Source organism: Chiloscyllium punctatum, chromosome 22 (genome assembly GCF_047496795.1).
Source record: "Chiloscyllium punctatum isolate Juve2018m chromosome 22, sChiPun1.3, whole genome shotgun sequence".
Lineage (NCBI taxonomy): Eukaryota > Metazoa > Chordata > Chondrichthyes > Orectolobiformes > Hemiscylliidae > Chiloscyllium > Chiloscyllium punctatum.
This window is the reverse complement of record NC_092760.1, coordinates 59,252,151-59,264,306: the sequence shown is the minus strand read 5'-3', so window position 1 is coordinate 59,264,306 and position 12,156 is coordinate 59,252,151.

Sequence of the window (12,156 nt, the reverse complement as noted above, 5' to 3'; positions counted from 1 at the left end):
CCCACCCCTTCCCCACTTGTTTCCCAATTTCTCCATCTGTTTCCACCCCTCACCACATCTCCATCAGTTTCACCTCTTCTTGCTAGGTTCTCCCCTTCCGTATTTGTTCTCCACTTTCTAAATCACCAATTCATTCTCTCTTTCTCCTCAAATTCTTCACATCCAGCCCCAGTTTCTTCCAGGTTTCACCTTGTGTTTGAAGCCCTCTTGCGACAAACTCCCCACCCTCCACCCAGGTTGGTCTCCCTCTCCCCCAGGTTCTCCGCAAACCCTTGCCATTCCTGCACCCCGTGTTTGCCCAGTTTCTCCTCTTGATAGTGCCTAAATTCTTGCCAAGATTTCTCCCCTCTATTCTTAGTTCCTCCTCTTCTTTTTCCCGTACCACTATTTTCTCATTCTCTTCTCTGTTCTTAGTTCAACTTCCATTGCAACCCACCATTTACAGATGCTCTACCAGCTCCTGAGTCTGTTGCACAACAGTTACTGTAGCCAACTCACGAGTAGGGTGTCCAATTATCCAACCTGCAGGATGTTTTCAATCAGATCGGCAGCTCAGGGTCTCAGTTTTACAATACAACAGATGGATGCCAATACAAATTCTGTTTCCTAGGTTTCCCCCCTCACTGATTAATTAAAATGTCCCCATTAGGGAAGGTGTCAAAACTGTCAGATCTCTTCAACCTTCTGTCGCTAATCAAAACTGCTCAGTTTACATATAAACACATCATTGGAACAGGGGTAGGCTATTCAGCCATTGAGTAGTTCCTCCATTCGATGAAATCATTACAGCATTGCCATAATTGGGAATCAGTCACTTTACTAGAAGGAGTCAATGATGTTTAGCAGAAGAAACATAAACCGAGCACGGGACTGAATAGTACAACGCACGTAGCACATTGAGAAATCTTTAACTGAAGTTAATTAGACCGCAAAATAGTATGCAAAACAAATTGATACTACAGACTTGGCACTGTTGCAAGACAATGAGTGACAAGATTAAAAGCAACATTTTAAGCCAATGGCTATTAAAGAATTATTATGAGCAATAGAAATAATGGTACGTAATTCTGAAATCCCCTAATTGATACTACCGAGGATCTGAACATGTCTAGTTTATTAAGAAGACAACCACAGAGGGTGAATCAAGACATTCAACTTCTTCACAAATTGACTTGAGAAGCTAATGCATTTCAACACAGACGTATCAGCAGATTGAGATTTGTTGATTGAGTTTTATAGGCTTTTATTCCCATTTTCTGTGGTCCGTTGGTATGGCTCCGGTTACCAGTAACCCAAGGCAGTTCTAACAACAGAATGTACCCAATGTTCTTCATTAAAACAAAGTACATTACAAAAACCTCTGTAAAAGTCTTACCAATACAATGCTTACAATCACAAGTGAACTATTTTACATGGACTTGTGCGTAGATCAGACAGGAGTAGGTGGTTGGCACACTCCATCTCAACTTCTCATTCAGCTGTTGACGCCTTGAGCTAGTTAATTTTTTTTCCGGGAGGCAAGCTGATTTGTAGGCTTTCCACACATCGGATCTTTGCATTTACATTTTTTTAAAACCCTACCCAGTTTCTAGATAATGGTCAGTTTGACAAATAGCAAACATCACAAAAGTGCCATTTTTTGAGGTCGGTTGGATCAACCTAAACCTTTGGAAAGACACGCTTGTTCATAATAAACTTTGACATAAAATCCTAGTTTACGGTTGCTGTTCGCCATTTTGATGCCATCTAATCAACCGTGTGATATTTACACAGCATAATTCCGTGACAATCACAAATTCAGTCAATAAATGGTTCACATTATGACATCTGATTCACTGTGCCTGTTTTAACCAAAACGTTAGCTTTTCCAGAGTTACTGTAACAGTTCAGCTCTTACCGCCTGAGTTCACTGCTTGATGTAAGCAAACACGCTTCTATCTAACGCAAACACTCCAAAAACTATGATTGTTTCCTAATCACTAGTTCATCATTAAGCTTTACATGCTTTCTTCTTCCCACTTCATTCTAATTTAATTTTCATTTCACTTCACTTCAGCAAATGTTAGGTTAATATCGACACATTTCCTTGAGTAAAATTGGAATGAGCTCCATGTAACTCCATGGGAGTCAGATGAACATCCACAGATTCAGAGCATGTCAAAAAGATAACATTGACTGGTTAAAAATGCAGGGAAGGAAGTATTTATTTCAACAGAGCAGCTGTCTTCCATGATAAGAGGTCACGAGACTACATTCCTACAATCATGTTAGGGAATGGCATGGTGGCCAGCACTGCTGCCTCACAGCTGTAATGACCCCGCGATCGATCCCAGCCTCCAGTGAGTGTTTGTGCCGAGTTTGCACATTCTCCCCGTGCGACGCAGGTCAGTTAATGGAAAGCTAAGGAGTTGAGTAGGAATGAAGAACATCCGTTAGATACTCAGCCAGAGGAATGATTGCAAAAGATCAGAGTCATGGTCAACTGTCCTTAGGCCAACGATCTATCAGTTTTGCTGGTTTCACAACACATGTAGGGAGAGAAAATGGATAGAGGTGAAAACAGGCAAAAGTTACAGCCTGATGGTAGAGAAACTGGGGGATCGAAAGCTTTCAGAGGGAGAGTCAGAGGTGGGAGAAACCTTAATTCTACCCATCAAATAATAATTTGAAATTATATCATTAAATTTTCAATATCAGACCTGGAGCTGGTAGTAGTTCACAGTGAAAGTATTGTGTACGCTTTGGGTATATGAGGGAATGGTTAATACTGGAAAGGGTGCAGAGGAGATTTACCAGGATGTTGCATTGGCTTTAACTATGAGGTAGGTTAGACTACGGTTGTTTTTTTCAGAGCAGATGGGATTGAGAGAGGGCATGTAGAAAATTATGAGGAGCATAGATAGGGTAGAACAGGAAGAAACATTTCCCCTTGATTGAGGGATAAATGCCAAGGCAGCATAGATTTAAACTAAGAGACAGAAAATTAAGAGGAAATATGAGGAAAAGCTTTTTCACCAGAGCTTGTTGGGAATCAGAACTCACTGCAAGTAAACATGAGAGAGGCAGAAACCTGCATATCATTTAAGAATCATTTAAATGCACACGTACAATGCCAAGACATACAAGACTATGGGCCAAGTGCTGGAAAATAGCATTAAAATAGTTAATTGGTTGTTTTTGACCACTGCAGACCTGATGGGCTGAATGGCCTTGTTCTGTGCTGTAGATCTCTATGACTCTTTGAGTAATAATCTTCCCAGCGACATCCAGAAAACCAGTTACAAACCTTTACATTATACAAAGTCTGACCAGTCTTCAGGTTTCACTCAGTTCTTAACTGGTTGCTGTGTGTTGTTGCTGCTGGGCTCTGCAGCAATTATTGAGCCCAGTACCACCCCCTTCCCTCATCTCTCTTATTCATTGAACCATGACTCCTACCATCTCCCTTGATACAAATCTCTACAGTTCCCGATGGATATGCAATCTGTTTAAAGCAGTGATCTTTGAAACAACTCTTCAGAGGCCAGTACCCCATCACCAATTGCCTTTTATGTACAGCTGTTTACAGCTCCTTTTATCTTTCAGCATAGTTGTACAGTCCAAAAATGTCAATTCCGTTTCAAACATATGGAAGTGATATTCAAAGTAACATTGATTTCAGTGCTTCATAATATAAACTAAGTGTATTGCATGTTTTCAGCATGAGGAGGCCAGTGATGCATTTCAATAGTTTCTTTTTAGTCACAAGCAGGATTACTTACAGTATGTCATCTGCATTATCTATCCCAGACTCATCTGGCTCTGCATCTGTGCCCAAACTCATCTCCTCAGACTCCAAAAGCCATACTCCAAATCCCAGAATCCTGTCAGCATCAATAAGCTGATTCCATGTTAGTTGCCAAACTTTCAAATTCTCCAACTAAATAAATCAACAGGAATAAAAAAATAGCACCCCTGCCAAAGAATCCAGAGGGCAGCTGAGATTTGTAGGCTTTGCATTGACCAGGTAGGTGTTGGATCTGATGGTTTTGATGGATGCTTCTACCAGAAGGTTATGTTTACTGGCTGTGTGCAGATTTCTGTTCACAATCTCCTCTGCATGCTGCATACTCTGCATTCAAACAACATAATTCCAAAAGCCAATCATGGTAAGAGTCAAAATGGGACTCTGGAGTGGCTAATAGAGAGGCTAAAGCATGGGTCCATGTCCTGAGGGATGTTACTGGTCAGTCAATAATCATGTACAAATTCCCCTCCAAGCCATTCACCAACCTTGATTTTGAAAAATATCGTAGTTCTTTCCCTTTTACTGGGTCAAAATCTTGGAATTCCTTGCAAAGGGCATTGTGGGTCTACTTACAGCACAAAGACAGCAGTGGTACAAGAAAGCAGTTCACTGGCACATTCTCAAGGGCAACTGAGAATGGTCAATAAATGCTGGCTTGGCCAGCTATGTCCACATCACATGAGTAAAAACAAAAGGTCTCACTACAGCACATGTGACTGGTTTGTGGACACGTGTCCTGAACAGGAAATTGGAATTAGTTCTGAGGAAGTGTTGCTGGATCCAAAACATTGAAGTTAATTTCTCTTCACAGATTCTGCGAAACCTGCTGAGCTTGTCCAGCAATTTCACTTTTTGTTTCTGACTCACCAGCATACGCAGCATACGTTATGAAATTGGCATTCTTTGTGATTCGGGCTGAACACTTTCCCCATACCTAAGTACTCCACACGAGCAGTTCATAGATCAACATATGTAAACCTTCCCAGTTCCTGGCACAAAACTAACTCAATTGAAATTGTGCTTTTTGCAGGTAAAAGAATTGCGCAGAAATTTTATCTTTCAGCCTTTCATTTTCAAACATCTGCAAGCAATATTTGAAATAGGATCTGTTACAGAGCTTCAAAAGAAAAGAGTATTTGTGTGGACCTGTGCCAGAGAGGGTGGTAGAGGTGGGTACAATTACAACATTTAAAAGACATTTGGACTGGTATATGGATAAGAAAAGTTTAGAGGGCTATGGGCCGAATGCAAATTAATGGGATTAGTCAAATTTAGTTAACCTGGTTGGCATGGCTAAGGATCTGTGCTGTATGACTCTTTGACTCTTTGACTGTCTTCAGTGTTAGGTAGGGAAGTAATGGCCTTGTTTCTCTTTAGACACCAACTGAACTACAGTCTGTCCTCTTCAGTTCTACTCGGACCCTCCTGGTTTTGTTCCTGTGCTTAGCCTCACACACATCAGAAGATCACGAGACCACAAGATGCATCAGAAGCTAAGGGGTGACAATATAGAAGTTTATAAAATCAGGAGGTGCATGGTTAGGGTGAAGAGACAAGGTCTTATCCCCAAGTTGGGGAATCCAAAACAAGAAGGCTTAAGTTTAAGATAAGAGGGGAAAGATTTAAAAGGGACCTAAGAGTCAACGTTTTCCACAGAGTGTATAGAATGAGTGTCAGAAGAAGGTGGAGGCTGGTACAATGACAACATTTAAAAGGCATCTGAATGGGTAAGTGAATAAGAAGGATTTATAGGGATACTATGGCAAATGAGACTAGATTAATTTGGGATATCTGGTTGGTATTGATGAGTTGAACCAAAGTGTCAGTACATCTCTATGACTCTGTATAAAGGCAGAGGTAAGTCTTTTGGACATTCGAGTCTGCCACAGTACTTACTTTGATAACCCTCAATTCAATTTTCCTGCATTTTCGCCATAACTCTTGATTGCCTCACTGACTAAAATTCTATCTCAAAGGAAAGACTCTCTTATTTCCCTGTTTTAAATGGGTAACCCTGACCCTGAGATCATGCCGTCAGGTCACAGATTCTCTCACAAGAGAAAACAACCTCTCTCTCAGACTTGACGATCCAATCCCCAAATTGCGGAACTCTGGAAGTGTGGTAAACGATGGACAACAGTCAATAGGCTGACCTTTTAATCATTCCAACTCAACAAAACAATACGAAACAAAAGGAAACACACCTCCCAAAGTTTCCAGAATTCATAGATTGTATATTGACTATGGTAGGTTTTGCCATTGGTTGGCTGTGATAATATGCCTACTGAATCCAGTTTATTAATTTTGTTCGCATGGTCCTCAAAATAACTCCAAGTTAATCAAAATCCATTTTTCCATTAACAATTCCATGCTGACAATGCACAAGCAGATCAGTATAATCCAAGTTATCACATCCTTTATAATAAATTCTAATGTTTTTTTCGGGCTCCTAATGGAGGACTAATAGATTTGTGGTTCCACGTTTTCCCTCTCATTCTCTTCTTAAATAGTGAAGTGATGTTTTCTCGAATCCAATTTGCAGCAACATTCCAGAAACTCGAGAATTGTGGAAGATAATCACCAATGCATTAGATATCTTTGTAAGCACTTCATTCAACTTTCTGGGACATGGAATATCTCGTCATAGAGTCATAGAGATGTACAGCATGGAAACATGCTGACCAGATATCCTAACTCAATCTAGTCCCACCTGCCAGCACCCAGCCCATATCCCTCCAAACCCTTCCTATTCATATACACATCCAAATGTCTTTTAAATGTTGCAATTGTACCAGCCTCCACCATTTCTTCTGACAGCTCATTCCATATATGTACCACCTTCTGAGTGAAAAACTTGACCGTTAGGTCTCTTTTATATCTTTCCCCTCTCACCCTAAACCTACGCCTCTAGTTCTGGACTCCCCCACCCCAGGGAAAAGACTTTTCTATTTATCCTATCCATGCCCCTCATGATTTTATAAACTTCTCTAAGGTCACCACTCAGCCTCTGACGCTTCAGGAAAACAGCCCCAGCCTATTCAGCCTCTCCCTATAGCTCAAATCCTCCAATCCTGGCAATATCCTTGTAAATCTTTCCTGAACCCTTTCAAGTTTTACAACGCCTTTCCAATAGGAAGCAGACCAGAATTGCATGCAATATTCTAACAGTGGCCTAACCAATGTCTTGTAGACCTGCAACACAACCTCCTATACTCTGACCAATAAAGGAAAGCATACCAAATACCTTCTTCACTATCCTATCTATCTGCAACTCCACTTGCAAGGAGCTATGAATGTTCACTCCAAGGCCTCTTTGTTCAGCAACACTCCCTAGGATCTTACCATTAAGTGTATAAGTCCTGCTAAGATTTGCTTTCCCAAAATGCAGCACCTCACATTTATCTGAATTAAACTCCCTCTGCCACTTCTCAGCCCATTGGCCCATCTGGCCCAGATCCTGTTGTAATCTGAGGTAATCTTCTTCACTGTCCACTACACCTCCAATTTTAGTGTCATCTGCAAACTTACTAACTATACGTCCTATGTTCACATCCAAATCATTTATATAAATGACAAAAAGTAGAGGACCCAGTACTGATCCTTGAGGCACTCCACTGGTCACAGGCCTCTAGTTTGAAAAACAACCCTCCACCACCACCCTCTGTTCTCTACCTTTGAGCCAGTTCTGTATCCAAATGGCTAGTTCTCCCTGTATTCTGTGTGATCTAATCTTGCTAATCAGTCTCCCATGGGGAACCTTGTCGAATGCCTTACTGAAGTCCATATAGATCACACCTACCGCTCTGCCCTCATCAATCCTCTTTGTTACTTCTTCAAAAAACTCAATCAAGTTTGTGAGACATGATTTCCCACGCACAATGTGGGATTATTCATGTTGATTATCCCTTCTCAGTCCTTGCCTTTCCAAATACATATACATCCTGTCCCTCAGGATTCCCTCCAACAACTTGCCCACCACTGACATTGGGGTCACTGGTCTATAGTTCCATGGCTTGTCCTTACCACCCTTCTTAAACAGTGGCACCACGTTAGCTAACCTTCAGTCTTCTGGCACCTCACCTGTGACTATCGATGATACAAATATCTCAGCAAGAGGCCTAGCAATCACATCTCTAGCTTCCCACTGTATTCTAGGGTACACCTGATAAGGTCCTGGGGATTTATCCACCTTTAACTGTTTCAAGACATCCAGCACTTCCTCCTCTGTAATCTGGACATTTTGCAAGATGTCACCATCTATTTCTCTACAGTCTATATCTTCCATATCCTTTTCCACAGTAAATACTAATGCAAAATATTCATTTAGTATCTCCCCCATTTTCTGCGGCTCCACGCAAAGGCCGCCTTGCTGATCTTTGAGGGGCCCAATTCTCTCCCTAGTTACCCTTTTGTCCTTAATATATTTGTAAAAACACTTTGGATTCTCCTTAATTCTATTTGCCAAAGTTGTCTCATGTCCCCTTTTTGCCCTCCTGATTTCCCTCTTAAGTATATTCCTACTTCCTTTATACTCTTCTAAGGATTCACTCAATCTATCCTGTCTATACCTGATATATGCTTCCTTCTTTTCTTAACACTTAATCTCGTTAGTCATCCAGCATTCCCTATACCTACCAGCCTTTCCTTTCACCCAAGTAGGAATATACTGCCTCTGGACTCTTGTTATCTCATTTCTGAAGGCTTGCCATTTTCCAGATGTCCCTTTACCTGCAAAAGTCTGCCCCCAGTCAGCATTTGAAAGTTCTGCTTTTAGATCTGGTCTAACCTTTTCCATCACTATTTTAAATCAAATAGAATTATGGTCGCTGGCCCCAAAGTGCTCCCCCACTGACACCTCAGTCACCTGTCCTGTCTTATTTCCCAAGAGTAGGTCAGGTTTTGTACCTTCTCTCGTAGGTCCATCCAATACTGAATCAGAAAATTTTCTTGTACACAGTTAACAAATTCCTCTCCATCTAAACCCTTAACACTATGACAGTTCCAGTTTATGTTTGGAAAGTTAAAATCCCCTACCATAACTACCCTGTTATTCTTGCAGATAGCTGAGATCTCCTTACAAGTTTGTTTATTAATTTCCCTCTGACTATTGGGGGGTCTATAATACAATCCCAATAAGGTGATCAACCATTTCTTATTTCTCAGTCCACCCAAATAACTTCCCTGAATGTATTTCCAGGAATATTCTCCCTCAGCACAGCTGTAATGCTATCCCATATCAAAAACGCCGCTCCCCTCCTCTCTTGCCTCCCTTTCTATCCTTCCTGTAGCATTTGTATCCTGGAACATTAAGCTGCCAGTCCTGCCCATCCCTGAGCCATGTTTCTGTAACTGCTATGATATCCCAGTCCCATGTTCCTAACCATGCCCTGAGTTCATCTGCCTTCCCTGTTAGGCCCCTTGCATTGAAATAAATGCAGTTTAATTTATTAGTCCTACCTTGTCCCTGCCTGCCCTGACTGTTTGGCTTGCTTCTGTTCTCAACAGCACCAGTCTCAGATTGATCTCTTTCCTCACTATCTCCCTGGCCTCTCTGCCCCCCCCACCCCCACCCCTCACCTTACTAGTTTAAATCCTCCCGAGCAGCTCTAGCAAATTTCCCTGCCAGTATATTAGTTCCCTTCTAATTTAGGTGCAATCTGTCCTTCTTGTACAGGTCACTTCTAACCCAAAAGGGATTCCAATGATCGAAAAATGTTAATCTTTCTCCCATACATCAGCTCCTCATTCATGCATTCATCTGCTCTATCCTCGTATTCCTGCCCTCACTAGCTTGTAGCACCGTGAATAATGCAGATATTTCTACTGTCGAGGACCTCCTTTTTAAATTCCTGCCTAACTCTCTGTAATCTCCCTTCAGAATCTCAACCTTTTCCCTTTCTATGTCGTTGGTTCATATGTGGACAATGACCTCCTGCTGACCCCTCTCCCCCTTGAGAACATTCTGCACCCTCTCTGAGATATTCTTGATCTTGGCACCAGGGAAGCAACATACTATTCTGATTTTTCGCTGCTGGCCACAGAAATATCTGTCTGTACCTCGGACTAGAGAGTTCCCTAACACAATTGATTTATTGAAACCCGACGTATCCCTCGTTGCATTAAAGCCAGTCTCCATACCAGAAACTTGGCTGTTCATGCTACATTCCCCTGTGAATCTATAACCCCCTACATTTTCCAAAATAGCATACTTGTTTGACATGGGGATAGCCACAGAAGACTCTTGCACTAGCTGCCTACCTCTCTTACCTTTCCTGGAATTAATCCATCTATGTGACTCTATCTGAGACTTTCCCCTCTTCTTATAACTGCCACCCATCACATATTGTTGCTGTTGCAAATTCCTCATTGCGTCTAACTGTGTCTCCAACCAATCCAGTTGATCTGCAACCAACAGCATTTATTCCAGACATAATCCACAGTAACCCTTAAACTCTCTTTAAACATTTGACAAGAAGCGCATATCGCTTTTCTAAAGGCCATTTTTGCTCCTTTACAATCTACAGACCCAGAAAATAAGACCATCTTAATCCTCTACAAAACACTGCCCCAGGTTAAATTAATAGATATTGTTTATATTTTAAGTTTAATCAAGAGACATATCTTAAAAAAATGTAATCAAGAAAGAACCTACTCTACCAACTACTGCAGACTTTCAGTAGGCCACACTTAAAAATAATTTACTTATCTGATTCTGTGCTGTGAACTTTGCCCAACCAGTTCCTTCAAGATCAGTTGTGAATTTCACTGTTTGTTAATTTTCCCAGATGCACTCCGGTGTCCAGCGATACATGAATTCAGTAACTGTGCAGGCACACTGTGGTGTCAGTTTCTTTCTTTCTCCCTCTCTCTCCTGCACTGACCTCACCATGTGCTTCCTTTTTCTGTTCTTCCTTTTAAAAGTTTTGTTGTTTTGATTGTTTTTTCAAAGTTCCAAAACAATGCAACAGCATGTAAAATGGTAATTGCTGCTCCTGGAATTTGAGGAAATCACCTCCAGGCCCTAAAGTACCTCAAAAAAGGAGCAGCTGTTACAGCCAGAAATTTTTCCCATCCTCCATCTTGGATTACCCAGTCCTGGGGACCTCACAGCTTTTATCCCTTACAACCTTTTTAGTCATCCTAATTTCCTTCAACATCACATTTCCCTTAGTCACTTAGACCTTAAATTCTGGGAGATTTCTTGCATTATACTGAGTGAAAACAGACACAAAGTAATCATTCAGCTTCTCTGCAATTTCTTTGTTCCTCACTAAAATTGTCCTGACCCATGTAATTGATTCACATTTATCTTAGTCAAATCTTTCTTTTTTTCATGCACCTACAGTGGCTTATATTGTGAATTTTTATGTTTTCTGTTCAATTGTGTTCATTTTCTATTCTCCTTCCTTTGTCATTTCTTGGTCCTTCTTTATTGTTTTCTAAAATTTCCCAGTCAGCAGATTTACTACCGTTTCTGGCAACTCTAGATGCCTTTTCTTTTAATGATGTATGGCCCGCCCCTCCCCCAAGTCCCTCCTCCCTACCTTTTATCTTAGCCTGCTGGACACACTTTCCTCATTCCTGAAGAAGGGCTCATGCCCGAAACATTGATTCTCCTGTTCCTTGGATGCTGCCTGACCTGCTGTGCTTTTCCAGCAACACATTTTCAGCCGCAACTTCTTTTGTCAACCATACGCCATCGGCCTTTTTTGAGTTTCTGTATCTTGAATTAATGAATAGTTGCTTTAAGACATGCAATAGTCCTTTAAAGACTATCCATTGCTACTTACAGTCATGCATTTTAATGTATTTTCCCAAACAACTTTAACAAATTTGTGTCTCATGCTTTTATAATTTCCCTTATTCAAATTTAACACGTTTGCTTCAGATTGAAATGCCCCATTTTCAAACGTACTGTAAAATAGTATCTTGTTATGATCACTCATTCCTAAGGGTTTGATTACAACAAGATTATTAATCAGCCTTTTTCATTACGTACCATAAAATCTAAACATATGCCTCTACAAAAATATCCTAACTCACCCCAGAAATACTTCCTCCACAGTGTTAGCACTCACTCAGTTATCTAGTTTACATATAGATTGAAGTCTCCCATAATAACTGAGATGCCCATGATATATGCTTCTCTCATGTTATGATCAATGCACCACATTACTTCAAATATTTGGTAGCCTATAGAAAACTTCAACTCATGTCTGCTGCCCTTTGCTGTTTCTTGGCTCCACCAAAACAGACTCCACACATTGCTCCTCTGTTCTGAAATCTTCCCTTTCTAATGTCCAGAACCCATCCCTTCTTATCAGCAGAACACCATTTCTTTTTCCTGCTCAGAGTCAGAGAATCATGGG